A 13869-nucleotide genomic window follows, 5' to 3' on the forward strand; every position below is an offset into this window, starting at 1 on the left:
GGATATACTTATAATGAGTTTCCACAGGATTGGTATTTTCCCATTGTGATGCTTCAAATGCACCAGGATTTGTTCAATAAAATCCTTCGGTTTTAATAGGTGATACATTTTCCTAGAACACCTCCCTGTCTTTGGTTTTCACAAGCCACAAGTTCACACTGAACATTTATTGGGCTGTTTTCTTGGGGAAAAAGAAGGTAAATCCTGCTACAGTAAGAACAAGTCTTGCAGAATAAGAATTCTAGCACTTACACTTGAAGGATTACAAAGTCCAGCCTACTCAGGGAAGTAGAATTCCACAATAATTATGATGATGTCTATCACTTTATTTTTCCTTGTAGTACCATTAAATTACTAATTTATTTCAGGGCAATGAGCAATTAATACATTTTATAGAGGGTATGGATCCTGTGAGTTTCACCACTAGCTCGACATCCTAAAGAAACAGGCACTGCTGGGCTTTTGAATGGAAGGCAAATATAAATCCTCAAAGCAATGAAGGCATCTATAGCTAGCCCTGAAAATCATGTCCCAGTGTCGCTGGGTGTGGCTGTGGCCAGAGAGTTGTTCCAGGGGCTCACAGTCCACTAAAAAAAAAAAAAAATGTAAAAGAAAAAAATATAATACTTACTGTGTGTCAATACTGAATGTTACAGGGGAAGTCTGCATGCAGTGTCATGGTTAGCATAGAGGAATGAGCAATTATGTATTTTTGCAGGAAGTCTCTAGCCTTAATCCAGGTTGAGGATGATAATCCTCAACGGTTGATTACCTAAGTGCTCAGATGCCTGCAGAACTGGGATTCTTAATGGGAGCTCCTCTTTCTTTTGTGGCCATCTTATTTCCAGATACACACGAGTCCATAGCTGTCATGACAAGTTCTCTATTGGGGAAGGAATACCAGTGGATTATAATCTAAGCACTGGATATAATTTCCTACATATTAGTACATCCCAATATCCCAAATGGCTCAGATACCTAAAAAGCCAGCCAGTCCTCGAAGCCACTATTGGCAGGGGGAGCTGCACGGTTTTAGTACTCCAGAAAATCCAAATAACAGTAATCAATATGCTGCACAGACTTCTAAAATATGGTTTCTTCTCTTCAGGCTAGGATTACATCAGTTCAGGGTGGCTGCTCCCATTAATTAAGGCAATTTAACAGTTATTCTAGTAGTTGTCTGACTTATCAACACAACAAATTATTAAAGGTTCTTTTTTTTTTCTTTTTAAAGATTTTATTTATTTATTTGACAGACAGAGATCACAAGTAGGCAGAGAGGCAGGCAGAGAGAGGAGGAAGCAGGCTCCATGCTGAGCAGAGAGCCCGATGCGGGGCTTGATCCCAGGACCCTGGGATCATGACCTGAGGCAAAGGCAGAGGCTTTTAACCCACTGAGCCACCCAGGTGCCCCTAAAGGTTCTTTTTTATGTGATGTTTTTAAAAGGGATTGGCTAACAAGACCCGCTTTTTTTTCTTTTTTTGTTTCTCCATCACCCCAAAACATCTGGATGGATCATCGTTAAATTCAGAGAGCACATTTTGGGTAGTCATAAATACAGAATTTTAGTGGTACTTGATATTCTCTTTGGAGAGCATGGGGGAGGGAGGTAGATCTCCCTTCAATAATTTTTTTTTCATATGGCAAAATGGGAGTTATAAATTAAAAGTTTTTAACAAAATTCCATTTTAAAAAATATTATGAAGTTATTGGAATTTAGAGGAAAGCAACAAATACTCATTCATTTTTTAAAGAAATGATTTCGTTTTTCCTTGTCAGTATGCATAAGGTATCACAAAAGACAAGGGACCTTCTTATAGCAAACATATTTCTGTCCCAGAAATTTAAGAACCGCTTTCAAATCAATCAGGAGATAAGAGTTCCCTGAAGGGCAACCTAGAGAACTGAAGGTTTTGTGAGGAATGTTTGCACATGTATAGAGTCTGGCCTCCAGATTCCCTGAAACCAAGTTGTGATAAAACCACATGACTGGCCATCAGGAGAGGGCTGTTGCAAGTTAAGATTCTTTTCCCAGTTAAAAAAAAAATAAAATAAAACAAGAACTTCAGACTGATTAAGCTAAAAAATTCAACACAGACTCAACAACCCCAAAATGTAGCTCTTCTCTACCCAAAATAGAAAGGTAATCTCAGAGTGGTCCCAAAGAAATCTCAAGCATGATTCAACCACCGAGTCTCCCAAGGCTCTGAAACATCACAATATTTGGAATCCAAAGTTTTGAAAAGTGACATCAGCTCCTTAATAGGGGGCTATGGAATCTGTCTGTCCCAAATATACAACTTACTCCTTCACTGTCTCTACTCCCTTGAAAATGTCTGCGGTCCCCCGTAAGCACCTGTTTCTTGTGTCCATTAATAAGCCTTCAGGACAGACAGTCTGAATTCCAGTGACTCCTCACTGGGGCAGCTCTCTACAGTGGCTCTAGCCTCTAGCCGGGTTCATTCAGATGAGTTCCAGAGCAAAAAATGACAAATAGGGTTGTCTTAGTGCAGGCTCCTATAATAAAATATCATACACCAGGTGACTTACTGACAACAGTACTTTATTTCTTAAAGTTCTTGAGGCTGGAAATCAGAGATCAGGGTGTCAGCACAGCAGGGCTCCAGGGAGGGCCCTCTTCTGGGTTGTGAACTGCCAACTTCTGGTTAGATTCTTATATGATGAAAAGGGAAATACAGAGCTCTCTGGGGGCACAGTCCCATTTATTAGGGCTCCACTCTCAGGACGTAATGCCTCCCAATGACACCATCCCCCAATACCATCACATACTGGGGGTTAGGATTTCAACATATGAATTTGGGGGAGGAGAGACACAAACATTCAGTGCATTGCAATGGTCTACAAAGGGGATTTGTTACAATGTTTAAAATTATTATAATTAATATATTTGAAATATCATTGAAGTCCAATATTAACCCATTTATTCATTCTACTACACTTTATTTAATGAGGGTTGATAAGTCTCCTGCACACTATCAATAATATTGCCACGATGTCATAAAACAAATATTTGAAAGTGAACTAATAAAACCTTTACAACATAACCATTTTAGCATTAGGCAAAAACAGTTTATTTTTTCTAAATTAACAGTTAGTTGTCATTTCCAGGAAAAGAGCATTGAATCCAAGGCTTATCCTCCCTATTCTTCAGAAATGACACCTTGACATCTGTGCACACATGTAATTGGCTCAAAGGCAAGAATGAGCAGTTGGACAAACTCCCCCGTGATTTATTTGTTCTTTTCAAAACACGTCTGTTCTATAGAGTGCGTGACCTACCTCATTCAGGAGCCCATTCGACTCTCCTTTATAATTCCAGTAGAAGTCTTAGCCTTGACAGGGCTATCTAAGAAAGTGTCAATGTTCACAGTGCTATTAGAAATATAATAAAGAATTACAAATGCTACAAAAACATGCTTTCCTGTCATTTGAAGTTTAAATTTAAGAACCACTGAGTCTGTTACATGCTCTGACCATTCAGGTGAGGAGTTAAAAATATTTGTAAAATAAAGTTACTAGAAGTATATCTTAACAGATCTGAAAAATCATATGAATTTATGTGAATGTGTAGCTAAATATCAACTCCATAAGTTAAAATTTCCTTTTCATGCTTCTGTATTAATTTAAAGCAACGCAATTGGGTACCACGGCTATCATTCGAGCATGAACCGATACTTCTTAATTTCGGCTCAATTACTGAATCTTGTCTTAATATATATTAACACAACTTATAAAAATAACACAACATATATATATATATATGCCTATATATATAAAAACAAAACTTATTTTGTTTATATATAAACAAAAGTGAGATAATTAAACCAAAAGAAAAAAAAAAAAGAATACACTAAAGTCATCTTTACTTCAAGGGTCTGGCCTGAATTATCTACGTACTTAGTAGTCAAAGCCCTCATTGAGTATTGTGATACAGAAAAATGGTTTAGCTGGCAGAATCATAAACCTAAATTTTCAGTTAATCTAATTTTGAGCAAGTTTCTTCACTATTTTAGTTTTCACTTTCAAAATACAAAAAGAATGAGCTGGAGAAGTTTGTGCTTCCTGATCGGATGGCATTCTGCTCCAGAAATGCTCTTATTTCACAAAATTTTCAAATCTTAATCTTCATGTGTACTAAATTATCTCCAGCCAGAATAAGTCTTATCTGCATATATGCACTAATTTTTCAAATATATATAGACAAAAACTGAATTTTTAAATGTCATTAAATTCATAAAACTTTTATTCACATATTTATTAATATTGTGTTGAAAGAATAATTGTTTTTATGTGGGGTCCTGGAAAAATATGTATGCTGAAAATAGGGCTTTATACTCAAAGAAGTTGGGAATCACTAAGCTATATTTTTTCTAAAGTCCTTTTCAGTTTTATATAAAGTCCTATTTCTTTAAAATTAAGAAAGACTAACAATTTTCTACCTCTTTTTCCATCTTACTCTTCCCTCCTTCCTTCTTTCCCTCTTTTTCTTTCTTCTTTCCCCTTCCTCCCTCCCTCCTTCCCACCCTTCCTTCCTTTTTATAAAAAAGACTATAAGGGTGTCTGGGTGGCTCAGTTGGTTGAGCATCAGACTCTTGATTTCAGCTCAGATCATGATAGGGTCCTGGGATGGAGCCCAGTGTTGGGCTCCACGCTCCATGGGGAGTCTGCTTGAGATTCTCTCTCCCTCTCTCTCTGCTCCTTCCCTCACTTGCATTCTCTCTCTCTAAAATAAAAATAAATAAATAAAATAAAATAAAAGACTATACCAATTTGTAACGAATGGGGACACTCTCTTATTTGATTTCCAAATAGATCAGAAATTAGGAGTCCTGGAAAATTTGCTTTAGTCCTCTGAGTAACAGATCCACATATCACAAATGTCACATAAATGGAAAATTCAAACAAAGCAAAATAAACCTGAGTGTCGAGTGAAAGAAAATCCAACTAAGAGTCCATAAAACCAGGAATGAATATTTGATGAACCAAGATTTTTTTTTTCCATAAAAGTGCTCTATTTTATTAAAAAGGAAAGGATGTCAGAAAGAGGAATCACTAAAGACCTAGAAAACATAAACTATGTCCTTAGGCATATTCACAAATATTCAGTGTTTCTCCACAAATATCAAATGACTGAAAAATAGTGGTGTCAAAGCAACCATAATAGCAATAAACGGGGGTGTGTGGAATGACATACCAAGTTCGAGGGAATTGGGGGGAAGAAAACAAAGGTATTAGGACAAAAATCAATTTAAATATCCTCCTGGAGGTACATCTGTTACTACGCTATTTACTCATACACCCTTTCTCAGGGTAAATGACTTACATGCCAAACGTATGTGTATACTGCAGCACAGGAAAATGGAAATTTGGAGAATGGCAAGGAACACACTGTCGGATAACTGCTAGATATCAGCCTCCATAAAAGTCTCTTTATCCTCTGGGCTTACTTTTTTTTTATAGGAAAGTTATCATTTGTTTGTAATAAAGGCTACCTATTCTGCATTCCAAAGAAACTCTTTTCAAATAAACCTGAACAGAAAGGGGGGAAAAAATAAAAGTAAGTACATTTCTATTGTCAAATCCCTTATACCGACAATAAATAAATTAACCACGCTCCATAAAAAAATGATGCTGTATGATTGCTCTCTAGAGAATGGCCACAAAGATTCATAAGGCAGCTTGAATTTTCAAAAGCTTTCAAGAGCAGAGAAAAGAGTCATCATGAATGTATTAGCTAAGTACTTCCTATCTTCTCTAACAGGTAGGAGTCATTTAATCCGAAATGAAAAAAAATGAAGAATGGATTAGATTTTCAAATATTTATGAAGTCAAATAATATAACAGTTACAAATGACAGAAAGTTCTTCCAACGAGGTTGGGAGAATCATTGTGAATTCAGGTTCATCTCCACTGAGACTCATTAGCATGTAATTCTAATGACTTTTGAAAAAATCCTAGGAATAAAATGGAACCCTCAATATCTTAATCCCTTTATTAACCACCCCCCCCCACACACATAGATATTAACCTCTCCCTAAACATGTTACTCCACACGGCTTATTCTAAACTACTGAGGGCCACTAGGACCCTAAAATCTTCTCCCAGACTCTGCATTGTTTTCCCTAACTCAAGTTAATAATTCAGGTGGATGATCAGAATGGAAGAGAGGGCACCATCCTTCGGCCTCTGCCTAGATCTGCAGAATGACCTTCCCTGACCACATAATTCAAATCCTCCCCTGCTTATCCCACTCCCCGTTTATATTTATGATAGCATCTGTTACTCACTCAACAAGCATTCAGTGAGCACATATCACACTTAATGCTGCAACTGGTTGTACACTTGTTTACTTGTTTAATGTTTGTCTTTTCCCACTATATCATGAGTTTGGGGCTGGTTTTATTCCCTACCAGTACCAAATAAATAAATGAAAGAATGAATGTATCTCTGAATTAAGTTTTTAATCTTCACCTGAAGCCAGGTTTTGGAACGTCTCCCTTTTCTTTTCCCGCTTACATGAATGAGGGTGGCAGGTGGGGAGGGACCTTGGATAACTTCATCCAGCACAGAAGGACAGAAGGAGAGCCTCCTCTCCTCCATAGTTCCTTACTCCTGTAGCAGAGATAAAAGAAGGCTTCCTACCCTCCAAACCTCCCTTTCCTTTATTAATACTTAAGACTTGGAAGGCAGGAGATTTTCAAGTGTAATCCATGTCAATTGTATTTAAGAATCTTAGTTTAAATGTATCTTCCTACTCTGCAGAAATATGGAACCATCTTCACAATAGCTTCATTTTTTATGAGAAGACGTGCACGAGCCCAAAATTCAGATGTACATTCCTAGATGATAATGTTAGAGATTCTACATTTTGGTGTTTTTTTTTTTGTTTTTTTTTTTTAAGATTTTATTTATTTGACAGAGATCACAAGTAGGCAGAGAGGCAGGCAGAGAGAGAGAGAGGGAAGCAGGCTCCCCGCTGAGCAGAGAGCCCGATGCGGGACTCGATCCCAGGACCCTGAGATCATGACCTGAGCTGAAGGCAGCGGCTTAACCCACTGAGCCACCCAGGCGCCCTACATTTTTTTTTTTTTTTTTTTACTTCCACACAGCTATATACGTCTGTCAGTAGCATCTTCTGTGAATACAGCAAACACTTCCTGATGTGCCCGAAAAAGTTTCAATTTGCTCAAAACAGTGCCCATCTACACCTTGATATTTTCTACATGGTCGACTATCACCTCCTTAGTGAAATTTATTTTTTAGTAACCAGATTTTTTTTCTTTTTTTCATGCTTTATTTTTTTATGAAGCTAAATTTTTTTTTAAATTTTGAAAATTTTTGATTTTTCAAAATATTACATTATACTTTTCCTCCACTAGTTAGGTATTTTATGTCTCTTTACATACAAACATTAATCTCCTTTAGGGCAGATACCATGTTACCATGATATAGTATCCCAGGACCTAATATTAGGAATTCAATAAACGCTGATATCAATTAAGATCTTTCAAAAGCCTACAAATAGTAATTACAGAATAAGTGCCTGGGTGGCTCAATCGGTTAAGAAGCCAACTCTTGATTTCAGCTCAGGTCGTGATCTCAGGGGCCTGGGATCGAGTCCTCAGCAGGCCCCCCTGCACAGTGTGGAGCCTGCTTGAGGATTCTCTCTCTTCCTCTGCCCCTCCCCTGCTCTTGTGCACTTTCTCTCTCTCTCTCTCAAATAAATGAAACTTTAAAAAAAAAATCTTGTAGTTTTTATGTCAAATTGCTGCAAACCTTCTGAAATATGAAGCTACCTGCTCCTTTCCTGAGCTCTACAATTGCTGTTTTTAGTGTGGTGTTTAGGTGAAACCTCAAAGAAATAGAAAATACCCAAATCAAGTGGCCATAACGATCATATTTCTTTCCAAAAGAAACTCTAGAGATATTTTATGAAACCCTTAGTATTCATAAAGTACACTTTGAAAATCAGAATTTCAATCAATAAGTAGTTTTATGTCCTAGCAAAGGGTGGAAACATACAGAATCTACCAAAAGTAATCAATCATAGCTCAAATAGATGAAGCTTTTGAGATTCAGAAGAAATGAAGGAGAGTTGACTCATTTCATTTAATAACCAACATATGATGCAACTATAACTGGACATTCTAAATCTACACGATTTTAAGGAGAAAAATTATTCATTTTTGAACATTTGAGAATTTCAAATTCTTCCCTGGATTTATAAAAACTCAAAAGGAATACCACCTAGCTGAATATGCACTATTTGTCTGTCTTTTCTGTCTCTCCTTTAATGTTCTAGTTTCCAATTGCTGTTCTCAGTTGTCATAGCAACAAAATGCTATTTTCAATAAGTTTTGGTAGAAAACCTGTTTAGAACACCTAATTTATTATAAGTGGAATACAGTCAGTTGGTTGCATGTATGACAGATTGTTCAATTTTTTAAAAAATTATGTGATCATATTTTTTCTGATGACTACTGCTTCTTAACCCTTTCATAACATGAAATAACTCTTAAGGTTCACAGACAATAAGAAGAATATGCAGACACGCCTGTAGTTAATCAAAAGAGTTGACTGGGATTTAGGCTTTACCTTCCCCAGCGTCAGTATATCCAATTATCCCATATACTATCACCACTCTGTTTTGCCTAAAATATAGCTTTCTCATATGTTTATTATTTTCTTAATTTGATTCCACTGTTGACATAAATATACTTGTAGAAAATATAATACAAAAATTAGAAGAAAAATTTGTGCATAATGCCACCCTCAAAAGCTTCTATTCAGATAAAACAAAACTTTTTTTTTAACATATTCTTCTACTCAAAAGCTATCGATCACATTTTGACCATAGAATAAAGTTTGAACTTCTTTGCTCCTCTTTATCTTTCTAGCTTCATTTCCACTTCTGTTTTCATCAATCAGCCAGCATAACCAACCAACCAGGTGACCGACAGTCTCTACGCTTTCTCACCTTCCTATACACTTCCACAATTTTCCCCACCTTTCAATGCCTCTTTCATTATATCTGTCATAAACACTGGCTCGCCTTTCCTCAAAACAAACAAACAAACAAAAAACCAGAAAAAAAAATCTTGAACCACCCTTTTTCCTTTCCCAAATGGATAAAACTTACTCATTTGGCCCTTGAATAAAATCTAACTTATAAAATGTCTCATACTATCAATTTCCCCAAATTACTTAGCTGTTTACATGCATGTATTTTACCTTCTCAGGTGGAAGGTAAGTTCATTCATAAACAGAACTATGTCTGGTACATCTTTTTTTACCCAACATCAGTTATGGATTTCATTTAATTAAAAAAAGCCTTCAGAGCAGAAGTCATGTTCTGGACCCTTCCCACCTTCCAGTGACACGTTGACAATTCATTTTACATCCATATAACATAGATGCAAATACTTTTGAGAATCAAGGATGAAGAAGTGTATTGTTCCCTACCTTTTCTTTTAATTGTATTATCATCTGTAATCACATATTGCATAATTTTACATAACACATCAATGTTGCATAATGTTGTATAAATGTTATTGCATAAATACTACAAAAACCAGTTACTTCATGGATTGCCCATCAAAGGAGACTTTAGCATACACTCACAATGTGCACATAAGGATAGCTGTGCAAAGGGGGTAAAAGGTCAGGAAGCAACACCAGAAACAGGTGTCTCTTCCCTGTTTAACCAACAGTTACACTGTCTTGAAGTTTCATGACCAGGCAAAGAAAAGAAAATACTCTACACTCCATTTTTTCCCCCTACACACCTAAGGGAATCACCTGATATTCTTCCAGGAACAGGAGTACCTAAGCAGGTAACCCACTGTGGAGAAAATTCTGCATTTATTTGGCCAACATCTACTCTCCCCTTACAATTCTGAAACAATCACGAAGTAAAGTAGAGCATTTGAGTAAGAATATACATCAGTTTTCACACAAAGTGTCTTATTCATTGTCTTTAAAGTTTAAAAAACTAAGTTGTGATTTGCTCTCCTGCCCTTGTATTAAAGTGCACAATTAACCAAGAGCTTTGAGCATAGTAAATTTCTTTCTTCATTCCAGCATTTTAAAAAATTAAGCTCTTTGGTTCATTGTATGAATAATATAATTTGGAATATCATTCTTCAATATATCGCCAAAGAATTAAAATTTCATGCTTTTGGCATAATAAGTTATTTAAAAGTTGTGGTTGGAATACAGACAGCATTTTATTGACTTGAACTTTTAAACCTTGATAGATTAATTGTTTTAAGTCATAATATATGTAATAAATAACACAATTTTGAATATGAAATCTTTACACTGGCACATTAAGGAGGAGAAAAGGGAATGCATAAAGTCTTACCAGAAGCAGCCTAACCATTATGAATTAATACCAAATTATATTACTGAAAAAAAGAAAAGATCTAAGATATTTGGTCTGGTGCTTGGGTGAAATATTAGTTGGGTTGTTAGAAGGTAAACTCAGGTCTTCCCACTAGATGTTATTGGAAATTCTGAGATTGATTTGCTCTACTCTTTCCTAGTACAATAGTAGTATTAGTTTATAGTTACTACATACCACTACCTTCTGAAAGGTTTATATACATAACTCCTTTCATTCTCACAATGAATGTTTATATACATAACTCACATTCATTCTATTTCTGGGTATATATGACACTCTTGTTATCCCCCTTCTTAAAGATAAGGAAACTATGGCACAGGGATGCTAAGTGACTTGCCATGGTCACACGTGGCTAGAAGAGAACAGCTGGAATTTGAAGTCAAGCTCTAGCCTCTGTACTCTTAAACACAGTATCAAGCCACTTCAATATGCTCTCGTGTGCTATTCAAGTAGAAAACACAGACCTCCACTAACTAGTATTTCCTAAAAAAGTAGATTTTTTTCCTCCTGCTTCACATACCTACTTCTTCATCCATCGCTCCCACCCATTGGTCAACTCCATGCAAAACTAAGCCAATGTTTTCCAAGGCCCTTTGGGAGGATGTTAAGTGAAATATAGATTTTAATAGTTATATATTTACTTGTATGTGTATTAAGAAATTAACATAGGGACACTTATACACTGTTGGTGGGAACAGAAATTAGTGCAGCCGCTATGGAAAATAGTATGGAAGTTTGTTAAAATATTAAAAACAGAACTACCATATAATCTAGGAATTCTATTTCTGGGTATATATTAGAATAAAATGAAAACACTAGCTTGAAAAGATATCTGCATCTCCACCTTCACTGCAGCATTATTTACAATAGCCAAGATAGCAAACAACCTGAGTGTCCATTGATGGATGAATGAAGAAATTGTGTACATACATGTGTATGTATATATGTATGTGTATATATATATGTGTGTGTGTGCATATATATATGAATATTCGCCATAAAAAGAATGTAACTTTTCTTTATTTTTTTTCTAAAAAGAATGAAATCTTGCCATTGCTACAACATAGATAATAGATATCAAGAGCATAATAATGCCAAGTGAAAGGAGTGAGAGAAGGACAAATACCATATGATCTCAATTATAAGTAGAATCCAAAAAAAAAAAAATTGGAAGAAAATGCTCATACATGTAGAGACCAGATTGATGGTTGCCAGACATGGGTGGGGGAATGAGTGAAGGGGGAATCAAAAGGTTAAACATAATTACCACATCAAAAACAAAACAGATAGTACTGCTTGAATAAGACTGAATAAAAGAGTGAAAATTTAGGTCATTTTAAAGTGAAAAAATTGTAAGACTGATGGTAAACAAATGGGGCAAAAACTGAAGACAGCAGGTGACCAATGGAAATTTGCTGAAATTAACCTAAGTAGTACTCATCTCAGAGAGGTAAATATCCCAGTAGATCAGCCCTGGAATGTCTCAGCAAAACTAAGGCAGAGTTATTTGAGCCATGCCAGCGTAGCTAGACTTCCCCACCATTTTCTTATATAAAATCTCAGCTTTTCTTCCATCACAACAATGCAGAAGCACCAAGGCAGTCATACCCATTGTTCCGCTGTGGCCTTTCCAACCAAAAGCCCATGTGGAGCCCAGTGGGTCTCACGTCTCTTCAATCCTCATCACCCCCTAGCCAGGTTCTTTCATAAAGACCCCAGGAGCAAACAGGTAAACGTGCATACAGATGGAAAGGAACAGGAAACTGTACTCCTTGGGAATTAGACAGGGAAAGTCCCTACTCTGTGCGAAGCAGCATCTTAAGCACTGCAATGGTTTTAGCTTGTTCACTTTTCCTAATAACTAAGATGAGTATCATTGTTTCTTTTTAATAGAGAAGAAAACCAAATCCCCAAAGTATGCAGAGTGTGTGGCCAGACTTCCTTCATTCTGAAGCTGGAGGACTTGTGTACTGTGCAGAAGAGACTGAAGAGGGAAGCAACATGCAGAGGAGAAATAATGTTGAAAGAGACCTTGTAAAGATATAGATCAAATCTATAGATTGTAATAGATTAAACAGTAAAGTAGAGTCACATGGTCACGCACCTGGGGCTACAACAGGGCTATTCAAATGGTCAGTTTGATGCTCTCTCTAGCACCCTTTTTGGAAAGGTGCAGGCATTCACTGGAAGGTATAGCTGGAAAAGATGCTTAAATTAAGTCAAATGGAAGGAAGCACCTCTGTGCCAAGTCGCAGAGTTAGTACACGCCCAGTGGCTGGCAGCCATGGAAATAATTTCTGCTGAATAGGTTATAAAATAAGCAGGGAACTCTCCAAGCACCGTCATCTCATGATGTTGGAACCAAAAATATTGAGCACTTTCAGAAGCAGGCAGGGAAAGCAGCTGACTGTTACTTTGTCAGAATTTCTATTAGAAGCACTGCTACTTTATGGTAACACTGATTAGCACTTTAAGTGTTAGAAGCTGGGTGAAGTTGTTTCTTCAGAAACAAACTGCAACAGGCATATTCTCCCCGATGAATATTAATATCACCAATTAAAAGGGCATTTTTGTCTTTATATTTCCATGGTGTCTTGCCCATGGGTAAGACTATATAGATGTTTGTTGAATTGAATTAAACTCATTATAAAGGTTGAAACACCTGGGTAGGAGTAAATGCGACTCTTCTTAGGATACCTGAAAGAAAAATCATAAAATAAAAGAGCATTTGTATTTCTAGCAATTTGTATGTATCTTCTTTTGAAAAAGTTATTTTCATAAAAATAAGTTTGGTCAATAATGACAACAATTGCACCAAAATTATAACCCTGCTTATTCAATGATTCATATACTTTACCTTCTTGAGCAGTATTTTAATGTATAATGCTGCTATTGAGAGGCATATTAACCCACATTTAAACTCCAGACAATTCTCTTTAACCAAGCTTTTTATATATGAAATGATATTAGACAAACTTTGTCAATTTCTTTGGACTTGAGTATTGCCCCTGCTTTGTCTTTTAATATTTCATAATAAATCATAAAGCCATATTATGTGGATTCAATGAAATCATAAGCCTAAATACTTGAGATTTTATTTTTTGTTTCCTTTCCCTTTTCTAGTAATCACAGAAATATAAAGCTATTTAAAAGGTCACAATCTCCCAAGGAACTAATAATGCTTATTTTATAATCCCAAAATGCATGATTGCCTCATTGAAAATAATCTTTTCAAAGTCATAAAAGAATAACTACCTGTGGCCTACAATTTCAGTGATTTACATTGTTCTACTTCTTCCCAGCTCTTTTCTCTACAAGGAATGTTCTAGCAAAGCAAATGTTGTGTGCAACCAGAACTGTGAGGACCCTGAATGGCATGGAGAAAATTATTCAAGGAAACAAAGAAGGATTATTTTAAAGGTTATTAAGATTTTCCTCTTAG

The sequence above is a fragment of the Martes martes genome (genome assembly GCF_963455335.1).
Source record: "Martes martes genome assembly, chromosome: 1".
Lineage (NCBI taxonomy): Eukaryota > Metazoa > Chordata > Mammalia > Carnivora > Mustelidae > Martes > Martes martes.